The sequence below is a fragment of the Anomaloglossus baeobatrachus genome, chromosome 8 (assembly GCF_048569485.1).
Source record: "Anomaloglossus baeobatrachus isolate aAnoBae1 chromosome 8, aAnoBae1.hap1, whole genome shotgun sequence".
NCBI classification, from domain to species: Eukaryota; Metazoa; Chordata; class Amphibia; order Anura; family Aromobatidae; genus Anomaloglossus; species Anomaloglossus baeobatrachus.
In genome coordinates this window covers 192,417,588-192,429,757 of record NC_134360.1, presented here as the reverse complement: position 1 = coordinate 192,429,757, position 12,170 = coordinate 192,417,588, and the positions used below count along the sequence as shown (strand labels likewise).

Genomic DNA, 12,170 nt, shown 5'->3' with positions numbered 1-12,170 from the left:
CTTATCTCCCCATATTGCACCCTCAATATGACGTGTGGGGAATCACTGCTGATCTGTGTGTGTGTTCGCGCACAACATTATTGTAGCACAGTAAACAAAGATCAGCATTTCTGAAAAACAGGCTGCTATAAGTAATGGGCCTTTTACTATTTTACGACATTCCCTTTCATTGGTCCATATTTTTTCCTGATCACGGAAAACTCTTTTTGGATATGTGTGGATATGATACAAAGCTCATGGAAATGATGGATTACCTGGCAGCACGCCAAGTAGTCCTGTAATGATACTGCTGATTAAACCGTGATTTTATCAAAACGTACATGTGTGTATATATACACACTCATACACATATATATGACTTGCATCTCATATATTGTCTTCTGAGCATTTATCATTGATTTTTGCCACCTAATCTGAGAGCAGCATAATGTAGGGGCAAAGATTCTGATTCCAGAAATAATCCAGATTATCATTACAGGACTACTTGGCGTGCTGTCATGAGACCAGCATATCCATGAGCTCTGTATAACTGCTAGACCTGCAGCAGAAAAAAACAGTGATTTTATCAAAATGACAGCAAACAGCTCAGTAAGTGACACACTGCTGGAATCAGGGTCTCTGTCTCTACATTATGCTGCTCTCAGATGAGGAAGCAAAAACCTGGTGACAGATTCCCTTCAGGTTTCTAAAGATGCTGAGTGATTTAAAGAAGTGATCTGACTTGTTCTTTAAGTACTCAGACGGTTGGTTAACCTGGAAAAGATGTAATGTGCACATATTTGTGTGTTTTTGAGTGCAGTTTTGCCACAAATCTGCATGCAAATCTTTATGCCAGCAAAGTCAATGACAATCCTAAAGTTTAGTGCACGTTGCTTTTTTCCCTTGCAGATTTACAGCAGAAGATTAACTGCAGTATGTCAATTCATTCATTCATTTATTTATTCATTCATGCAGCATTTTTCCACCCCAAATGCATGGGAAACCCCCCCCCCCCAAAAAAAAACAAAACACCACAACGCATCAAAAATGCATGGAAAAGACAGCCAGCAAAAAAAAACACATTTTTCTTCTGCCAGCAGATGCAGATTTGGTTCAGAAATGTCTCCAACCACATACTCAGCATGCGCACATAGACTTACAGGGGTTTTCAGCTTCAGAAAATCTGGCCACAGAAGCAGTTTAAGAAAGAAAATAAAAAAAATTAAAATTTGATTTCCTCAACCATTTTAAGGGCTGAGTTTCTGTTGCTGCTCCTGGTGTCTGTTAGGCCTCTTTTCACACACACCAGAGACGTGGACACACGTAGACCCATTAAAATCAATGGGTCTGCGCACACGTTTGTGTGGAGGACACAACGACATCTCCGTTTTTTTCCGCCAGCACTGATGTCACAAGGCCAGCACACATGTGATCCAAGTGTGACACGTACTGGAAAAAACATGTGTCTTTGAAATAAATATTTTCTATACTGACCCGTTTCCAGGGATGCTGTCTTCGGCGCTGCTGTCATTTGCTTCCAAGCCTGCTCATTATGCTCATAAATATTCACTGCACCACGGACCCAGCAGCAGCACCGGAGACAGCATCGCCGGGGACAGGCAAGTATCCAGCAGTGTGTGTGAGGCCGTGACAGTGATGTCACAGTTTCATCAGCGTATCCAATGAACTCAGATGACCTCTTGACGTCACTACCGAGCGACCCGCACAACCGCGGGTTTCACGGCAGTGACTTCACGGGTTCATCAGAGTTCATTGGGAACTCTAATGAAACTGCGACGTCACTGTCGCGCTCACACTGCTGAGGGCGCCCCTGCGGTGACCTGGACTGACCTTATGAGGCCATCTCAGGTCACTGCAGGGAAGTGAACACAGCAGTGTGTGTGCCTGAAAGGGCTGCTCTCAATCAATAGTGAACATTCGATTCTCCATTGACTGTGCCAGCGAGTAAGGGATCGCCATGGGTACCCCCTAATTGGATTACGGTGGATCAGTATTAGTACTTTGACAGGTAAATAAATTGGAAAAGAAGGTGTCTCTTTTCTTTACTTATTTAAAAATTCTCTTTTTATGGCTTTTCAGGTTCGCTTTTGGGGAATGTCGTGGGACCTCACAATAGATTACAGAGGACCTTTTGGATTTTAAAAAAAATAAAGAAATAAAATTAGTGAACAAGGGCTGGAGTCTGGATTATTTTGTTCATATAAAAATTTTTATTCTACTTTCATCTACTGAGTTAGTAATGGGTGTATCTGCTAGACGCCCACCCATTACTAATACAAGGGGTTGATGCCAACTGGCAATTCACAGCTGGCATCAACCCCACAAATATTACCTCATTTGCCACTGCACCAGGTCAACGGGAAAAGCCAAGTCACGTGCCAGAATTGGCGCATCTAATGGATGTGCCACTTCTGGGCCTGCTGCAGGCTGCTAATGTTAGACTGGAGAGGGCAAAATAACCATGGTCCTTCCCACCTTTAATAATATCAGCCTCCAATTGTCCGCTGTACCTTTGCTGCCTTTAGAAAAATGGAAAAAAATAAAATAAAAATTCAAAATTGAAAAAAAATAAGGGTAGGATCCCCTCTATTTTTAATAACCACTCAGTGTACAGCAGAGAGTTGAAGGTTGCAGCCTGCAGCTACTGCTGTTCTGGTGAATGCCTTTTTTTATTTTTTTAAATTAAAAAATAAAAATGCTGCAAAGCAGCTGGCCAGGCTGGTGTTACGGTTCGGGGTTCTCTGGAGCCTCGAACCGCTCCTGCGATAGGTCTCATTCCCTGGTGACTCTCCTGCGCCACCTGTCCGCCGCTTCAGGCACTTGGCTGCTAGGCGTCAGGTGTCTAGGGTCTTTGTTCGTTCTAAGGCTAAGTCCCTATTTTACCCTTCCACGCATGCTTGGGTTCCCGCTGCCTTTCCAGGCTCTAAGTGCGGGATTCCCGCTACTGCGCATGATGTCACCAGTAATGCGGCATGATCTGATTAGCAGTTGCTGATGTCACCGATGATGCGACGGCGGCTGACTGGCCGTCGATGACATCAGCGATGACGCGGCGGCCGGTGTTTGGCCGTCGATGGCATAATTGGTGATGTGGCTGTCCCCGAGTGGCTACGGCCGGCACCATTGCCATCTGGTTCTTGGCTTTGGGCAGGGCTTAGTCTATAAAAGACCCTGGACGACGCACATGGCTGTGCGAGCATCATTTGTGCTTTGTGACACCAGCAGAGCACTGCAGTCACATAGCGGCCATAGCACCAATACAGACCTGTAGTGTCTCTGACAGGGTTGCATGTAATACTGGAAGCAGTAGGAGATTCGTGGCGCGGTACACACAGGACCAGTAATCCCGCTTCTGCGCTACCACTCCAGTCCTACTGTGACAGCCCAGTGAAGCTAACTGGGTTGCGTTCACGGTCCTGGTGTGCCCCCTATGCACATGGACTGTTTCTCGTCTGGCCGCTTGTCCATCTGTGGCTTTGACATCTGCCTAGGGGACCTCGGGAGAAGTTAGAGCGGTCATTAGTTTTGCTCTAACCGTTCTCCCACGTAACAACTATCTATCTTTCTTTAGATCTCTCTAATTTATCTGTTCTAGAATTTTTCTAGCTTTGCACATCTTTTACACAAAAAAAAAATATTCATTTCAGTATTATGTGTTTTACCGGTATCAGTCACATGTATGACCATGCCGATGTGTGTGGCATGTACGTGTTTAAACACGGTCCTGTGAAAGAGGTTTTATTGTCTGCAGCGCTTATATCATGTCAAACGTGCTGCAGCCAATCAGTGAGTTGAGCAGTTCGAGGCTCTACCCAAGAAGCGAATAAGCTACAGTCTTGATATCAGCACTGCAGACAATACCAGACACCAGGAGAAGCAGTAGAGACTCAAATCTGGACACAGGAGGGTGAATAAAGCACAGTTTGCTTTTTTGAGAAGAACTGCAGCTGAAGAACAGGGGTTTTTGGAAACTGGAAAACTCATTTAAGGTACATAAACGCTATAAGAGCACATATAAAGGCCGCCCTAGTGCTTATTATGGCCATGTGCACACGTTGCAGGAATTTTCTCCTTCAGCTCTGCTCCTTTTGGCACAAAAACACATGCGTTTTTCTTACCTAATTCAATGGGTGGAAAGGCTAAAAAAAAAAAAAAAAAAGACTGCAAGAAAAAACGTCCCAACAATTGACATGTTGCAGATTTTCTGCATCAAATCAGCAAGGAAAAAATAAGCAATGTGTGTAAAACACTTAAATTCTCATTGACTTTGCTGGCATGAACATAGGCATGTGGATTTGTGCCACAATAACATATATATATATATATATATATATATATATATATATATATATATATATATATATATATATATATATATATATATATATATATATATATATATATATATATAAAAAACACAGACGCACCATGTGCACACAGCCTGACCATGACATACCCAGATTAGGGTTGTAACAAATTTGAGAAAATCCATGGCACATGGTAGATTTTCCCAATGCAATTTATGTCTGATTTTCTGACTTGACAGCAGTGAAATCATCTGTTACAGCAGGTCAATGTCCACAAGGAAAGACTGCAACATGTGAATGTGGTTTTTAAAGTCTCACACACTTGCCTGGCAGTGTAATCTCCTGCAGGTTAAGGGACCTGTACACACTAGAAATTAAGGTGATGGTTTGTCAATAGTCCCAATCATATTACAAAGTAAATACACCATATATTAGATTTTTTTTTACTTTCAATGATAAAACCAGTGCTGATTATTCGCCAAAAAAAATCCAGACTGTGATCATGAATGATTCTAGAGCTCCTTACCAGATCAAATTCACAGGCAAAATCTTCAGCAATTCCATCGGTTACAACTCTGGCCTATGTCTGCATGTTCTAACCTAATTGTGTCAACCTGATCCAATACACCCATGTGATACCTGCACCCACCTGGGTGAGCAGGGAAGATTAGTGGCCTGGCTGACTAATTTGGAGGAAAACCACTGGTACCTCCTGCACATTTTCGATACCTGTATTAATCCACATAACTATACAAGGCTCACACAGTAGGAGTATATTCACATGTAGCATTTTGTGATTTTTTTTTCTGCATGCTGTGTCCAGGAAAACACAGGATTTTTCTTTAGGCTCTAAGCCTTGTTGATCTCAAAAGGGAAAAGCTGCAGTAAAGACTCTAAGGCCCTGTGCACACGCTGCAGTTTTTGCTGCAGAAAATGTTCATAACCTTGCTGCAGTCCTTCCCCAGCAAAACCTATGGTAAAAGAAAATGCTGTGCGCACACTGCAGTTTATGTCACCTACAGGTTTTGCTGCATGTTTTCTGCAGCAAAAAGAATTGCATGTCACTTGTTTTCTGCAGGTACCTGCGTTATTTCACTCCATTGACTGTAAAGGCTGGTTAACACGCAGCGACATCGAAAGCACCCAACCCTGTCGTTTGTGCGTCACGGGCAAATCGCTGCCCGTGGCGCACAACATCGCTAACACCCATCACATAGTTACCGTACCCGCCTAGCGACGTCGGTGTGGCCGGCGAATCGCCTCCTTTCTAAGGGGGCGGTTCGTTCGGCATCACTAAGCGGCCACCCAATAGAAGAGGAGGGGCGGAGATGAGTGGACGGAACATCCCACCCCCCTCCTTCCTTCCTCATTGCCGGCGGCCGCAGGTAAGGTGTTGTTCCTCCTTCCTGGGGTATCACACGTAGCGATGTGTGCTGCCGCAGGAACAACGAACAACAATGTACCTGCAGCAGCAGCAGCAGCAACGATATTAAGGAAATGAGAGACGTGTCAACGATCAATGATTAGGTAAGTAATTTTGATCGTTAACGAGGCCGGATGTGCGTCACGAATTGCGTGACCCCCAACGACATCTCGTTAGCGATGTCGTTGCGTATAAAGGGGGTTTAATGTAATCATGAAATCACGCAGGGAATAACGCAGATAGCAAATTCTGTGCATTTCATTGCGTTTTCCTGCGTTATTCCACGTTTTTAGGGACATAATGTTCATCACTGCCTGCGTTTTGCAGGGAAGTGATGTCATTATGACAGGAAGAGGAAGCGGAGCAGAGAGTAAACACACACACATCACAGACATATATAATACACATAGAAATCAAATGTGCATATTAAAAATAAAAAACGAAAAAAAAAACCAATGGCTCCGCCATATTTTTACCGTCTAGCTTAAGGCTATGTGCGCACGTGTGCGTAATTCATGCAGTTACGCTGCGCTTTGTAGCGCAGCGTAACTGCATGCGTCCTGCGTCCCCTGCACGTGGCATATTAGAACGCAGCGATTCGGCTGCTGCCCGAATCGCTGCGTTCTAAGAAGTGACATGTCACTTCTTCCGTGCGCTTTGCCGGCAGCCCCTGCTCTGTCTATGGCAGGAGCTGCAGGCAGAGCGCACGTTCTCGCCGGCACCATGCGCTTCAGAATGCAGCTTTTCAGCTGCGCTCTGAAGCGCACCTTTTAGGTGCGGTGCAGAGCGCACACGTGCGCACATAGCCTTAGGCAAACACACAGCGGCGGCCCAGTATTCTCAGGCTGGGGAGGGCCAGGGTTATTGCCCCCCCCCCCTCCCGCAGCCAAGAATATCAGCCAGCAGCTGGCCCGAGCATGTTGCATCCATTATGCGACAGTCCCGGCGTGTTAGGCTAGTTTCACACATCCGGCTTTTCACCGGTTTGCCGGATTCTGCGCACGCCAGTACAGTGTATACAGTACAATGGCAGGGCGAGAAGCACCGGTCACATGCTGTCATGTGACTGGAGCATGTGACCCGGAAGTTGCGGCGCTGTCATTGTACTGTATACACTGTACTGGATTCGGCGAAAAGCCAGATGTGTGAAACCGGCCTTACAGGCTCTTCCCGATTGCCGTGATGCGGTGGCAATCGAGGTAATAAGGAGTGGCAGCCCATAGCTGCCACTAAGTCCTAGATTAATCATGGCAGCGTCTCTGAGACAGCTTCCATGATTAACCTGTAATTAAAATAAACACGCACCGGAAAAATCCTTTATTTGAAATAAAAAACACACAAAAAACCCCTTTATCACCACTTTATTAACTCCTCAAACACACAGCTCCGGCGTAATCCACAGAGGTCCCACGACGCTTGCAGACTGATCCAGCCACGTCTGTCACATAGTACTCAATGCAGCTTCGTAACAAGACTGCAGGGCTAACTCCAAGTCACTTCTCATGGTCGGTGATGTTAACATATTACTGCTCGCGAGAACTTCAGGGCCTCACTAGCAGTAATAGAGTGACATCACTGACCCTGCGAGAACTCAGATACAAGGTCCCGCAGGGTCACTCCTGTATGAGAAATACTAAGGGGGGGGGGGGAACAAAAACAGAAATAAAGCTAATATCTCTCTATTTATCCCTCTATTATCCATCTATCCCTCTATTATCTATATATCCATCTATCCCTCTATTATCTATCTCTCTATCCCCTATTATCTATCTCTCCATCCCTCTATTTATCTATCTATTCCTCTATCTATCCATCCATCCCTCTATCATCTATTATCTATCTATTCCTCTATCTTTATCTATCTCGGAAATGACACTTTTTTTCAATGTGCTTTAAAGCATTGAATGCATTAAAACACATGTACCAATACCGCGGCAAACCCGCATTCGGTTTTAGGGTGCGGTTTGCCACGTTTTTTTAACGCGGGTGTGGTAATCTTTCAGGGCCTGCGTAATTTTCTTAATAAAATTACATTTTCCAGTGTGCACAGGGTCTTGGGGTATGTGCCCACAATCAGGGTTTGGTGCGCTGTGGTCTTTCGCTTGTGTTCTTCCTAAGGAGAACACATGCAACTCCGCAGCAAAAACTGACATGCCTGGAAAGACACATCGCAGGTCAGTGTTTACTGCAGAAAAACAAGCACAGTGGGCACGGGATTTCTAGAAATCCATCCACTGTGCTTGTAATGTACAAAGCAGCATTTTGGACGTATCTGAAGCATGCTGCATCCAAAACGCTGCAAACACTGATCACAATCGGTGTTTGCAGCGTTTTGGATGTAGCATGTTTTCAATCAGGGTTCAGTGCGCTGCAGTCTCCTGTGGATGATAATCGTGGCCCCTCAGGTCAGGACCCGCTTCGTCCAGGATGCAGCGAGTCCTGATCGTGGGCACATACCCTTAGAATACCTTCCCATGATGAGCCTTTGATACTGCGTGTTTTCACTGTGTCAAAAATGCGGTAAAGTTGATGGGATTTATAGAAATCTCCTACGCACTGCGCTTCTTTTTATCCAGCACAAACTGAGCTGTGGTGCAAGTTTCAAATCCGCAACATGTCAATTTCTCCTGCTGGTACACTGAGTTTTCTGTGTAGATCTTCCCCAGACATATTAGATGCGGAAAATCCGCATGTAGAAAACGAACATGCGTTCTTAGGGTCCCGTTACACGTAGCGACGTTCCTGCGATCCCGACAACGATACGACCTGGTCAGTATCACTGGTACGTCGCTACATTGTCGCTAGTGAGCTGGCAAACAGGCAGATCTAATTAATCAAGGAGCGATACGGCGATCCGTATAACGACCTCGGTGGTCGTTGGGACCCTGTCACACAGCAGCTATTCTGACGACTCAGACCTTGATTGAGGCGTAGTATTTCCACCCAGGTGTGCCAACGAGCGTTTCGGTGCGTTTTTGGCTGTGTTTTGCTGCGTTTTTGATTATTGCGTTTTTTCAGTGCATTGCATGGGTGGAAAACGCAGAAAAGAATTGAAAATGACCATTTTTTTTTTCAGCTCAAAAACGCAGCTAAAAAAAAAAAAGTTGTGTGCGGACAGCAAAAATGAAAACTCAAACTTTGCTGGGGAAGCAAAGTCATGCAGTTTGGAGCCCAAAAACACACAAAAACGCCACAAAAAATGCACTGTGCGCACATAGCCTTACTGTTGATCTGAGTCAGCAACAGAGCGCGCTGTCATTGTGTACATCTCACAGAGAGTAACCCATAGACAGGAAGTAGTACAAAAGAAAAGCAGTCAGATTATGAAGAGAGGGTAAAGAGTTTTTAAAGACCACTTCAAAGTTGTTTTTTTCAGCACTAGAGTGGCGCTTTAAATCTAAGTCCAATGCCCCCTCATACTTCCCTTCTGGTTCTGGCAGCTTTTTCAGCATCGCTTTGGTCCAATGGTGCCATCTTGTGCCCGTACCTTCTGACTAACTGGAAGTCAAAAGTTACGTCACAAGCTCACAATGCAAGTCTATGAGAGCCCTAACAAGGCTCCCATAGAGATACTTTGATTTGTGTCTTCCGGCACCTCCATGAAACAATGGAGCTGCTGGCAGGCCACAAATCACAAGACACTGATAGGGGCGATGCTAGATTATTGCATTAGATAGAAAGTAATTTTCAGCATAAATCCCTATATCAGACCACAACTTTAATGACAGGAAAGAAGATTTTTTTTTTTTTCTCTGCTGCAAATTCAGGAACCTCAGGCGTCATTTGGATGAATTTGATGCAATAAACGTAAACAAATACATCAAGACAAAGAAAGAAAGGTCAGTAAAAGGGGTTTTGCTACGAACAAAGTTCATTTTAATCATTAGATCTTGGAATAATAAGTTCTACAATTGGATGTGTATAAAACAAATATTCCTGTGCTGAAATAATCTTATATATGTGTCCCTGCTGTGTACTGTGTAATGGCAGGGTCTGTACGTACAGGGACATGGTCTGATTATATCATATCTCCTGGGCTGGGGAGGAATCAAAAGGATATAAAGACATTACAGCATGGAATCTGTTTAAAAACTTGTTTTACCTCACAGAAAGAATCCCATGCTGTCCTGTCTGTATACTTCATTACTTCCTCCTCGGCACAAGAGATATGGTATGATCAGGTATACCGAATCAGTCAAAAAACGGATCCGGCTCATCCGTTTTTGCATCAGTTTCATCCGTTTTTTTTTTTTTGCTGGATCCGTTTTTTTAAATAAATTGGAGCATGCTTAGTTTAAAAAAACGGATCCAGTGGCCACATCCGTTTTTTGCTGGATCCGGCGTCCATAGGCTTACATTGTAAATCACGCCATATCGCGCCGGATCTGGTGTGATAAGGTTTTTTTTCAGAGACAAAAAACGTTCAATGAGTCGTTCCATCCGGCCGCCACATTGAGTAATTACACCGGATCCGTCAAAAGCCGGATGCAAGGCCAGGCACAATCCGGCGCTAATACAAATCAATGGGGATAAAACGGATCCGGCGCTGGATCTGTTTTATCAGTTTTTTTCCGGATTGTGCCTGATGAAAAAAAACTGATGTGTGAACGTAGCCTAAGGGCCTTGATATGCGTTTTTTTAAACTTCCCATAGACCAAGAAAACATAATGGGAGGTGTTCTCATTAAATCCCATCCATTTTGTTCGGAAAGGTAAACAGTGGGAAAAAAACTGTAGTATTCAGTCTGCTTTCACACCTGCGTTGTTTTGCATCCGTCACAATCAGTTGTGTGACTGATGCAACGGATGCGTTGCAGATAGTGGCACAACTGATGTGACTGATGCTGCAAAACAACGATCAATATTTTATTATTTTTTTTTACTGTTTTACCAACGGCCGGCTATTGTGAACACTATGCAACGTTAAAACTCAATCTTAGGCTGGAGTCACACTAGCTTATGGCATCCGATATGAGAGCATTGGATGTCATATGTTAATGACCCTCGGCTCCCACTGTGCTGCCAGCGTGAGCCGAGTGTCATGCAACTGCAATCGGCTCACAGCTGTGGAGGAGAAGGTGGGATTAATCTCTCAATCTCCTCCATTGTCAGCTGATGCGACTATCGCACTGCACTCCGGTGTCATCAGAGTGCAGTCCGATGTTACACTCATACCCATAGACTTGTATGGGTGCAAGTGACACATCTCTGGCAGACAATTGCAACATGCTGTGATTTTTTTTTTCCTCAGTCTGATTAGGGCTAAGCAAAAACTCACAGATCTGAACTGCAGCATTGTCTTACATGGGGCGGTGTGCAATGCAAGATTTTCTCGCATTGTACTTGTGCGAGTCATGCGCTCATGTGAGCGTACCCTCGGCGTGAGCGTACCCTCGGCGTGACAAGACTTCCCCCCCCCCCCCCCATGGAAAAAAAAAACGCATCACAAAATGTGAACACGCCCTAAGGCCGGAGCTATGCAGTGCCACAGGCTGCGAGGCCAAAGTATGTTGCAATATGAGTGAATGTGGCTACAGACAACATGGGGGCTACAGTGCGCCACAAAAAGCTTGAAGTGGTTGCCTAGTCTGTGATTTGTCGCAGTGCCCCAGCAGTATACGGCCATCTTGGCCCCGCGCCCCATGTAGCCAATCATTGCTATGTATGTTGTGTGAGGAGATGACCACACTTATTTCTAGCTGTCCCTATGGCTGGTGACACAGGAGGCTCTGGTGGACGCCATTACTCCTCCTCTCTGACTACAGACTGGCCCACTGCACGGAGCGCTGTCATGGCGCTGTTACCTGACGCTCACTGGTGCGCAGTTCCGGTTATTACAGTTGCTCCGCACACGCCGAGTTTCTATGGCGACGACACGCCCACTTTGTAGACAACTTACGCGGGAACAGGTGTCAGCCGTGTCATTGATGTTTGAGCGCTACGTGATGACGTCATGCTATGTGGATGCGCGCAATGGGCGTGTCTGCTGGAAGAGCCTGGTACAACAGTAGTAACTGAGTGCAGTCACGGCGGCAGGGCAGGAGGGCGGGAGAGCAGAGGTGGAATCCTAACCTGGAGCCTCCCGGCCTGCTGTGTGCTGTGTTATCACAGCAGCCATAAACCGTGCGCACTGTGACCCGAATGTTACCTAATACCCAGGATGCCCTGTAGGGCTAGCTCCAGTTATAGCACCGTACAGACTGCAAACAGACCACTCAGCAATAGATAATGACCTAAGCCAGTATACAGGACCTCATATATACAGACTGCTATACAGACCCCAAGCCGGTATACAGAACCCCCTATATACAGATCCCAAGCCGGTATACAGAACCCCCTATATACAGATCCCAAGCCGGTATACAGAACCCCCTATATCCAGAGCCCAGGCCTGTATACAGAACCCCATATATGCAGACTGCTATACAGACCCCAAGCCGG

At 45.3% G+C, this 12,170-nt stretch overlaps 1 protein-coding gene across 2 annotated transcripts in view; it reads right to left on the bottom strand.

The window, feature by feature from the left end:
- BRDT (bromodomain testis associated) overlaps positions 1 to 11,619 on the bottom strand; it is a 212,624-nt gene extending 201,005 nt beyond the window's left edge. For both annotated transcript variants that reach the window (XM_075322321.1, XM_075322320.1), the window contains exon 1: positions 11,534 to 11,619. The gene's annotated coding sequence lies outside the window, so the exon portion shown is untranslated. The remainder of the gene's footprint in view (positions 1 to 11,533) is intronic.
- Positions 11,620 to 12,170: the final 551 nt, after the last annotated feature.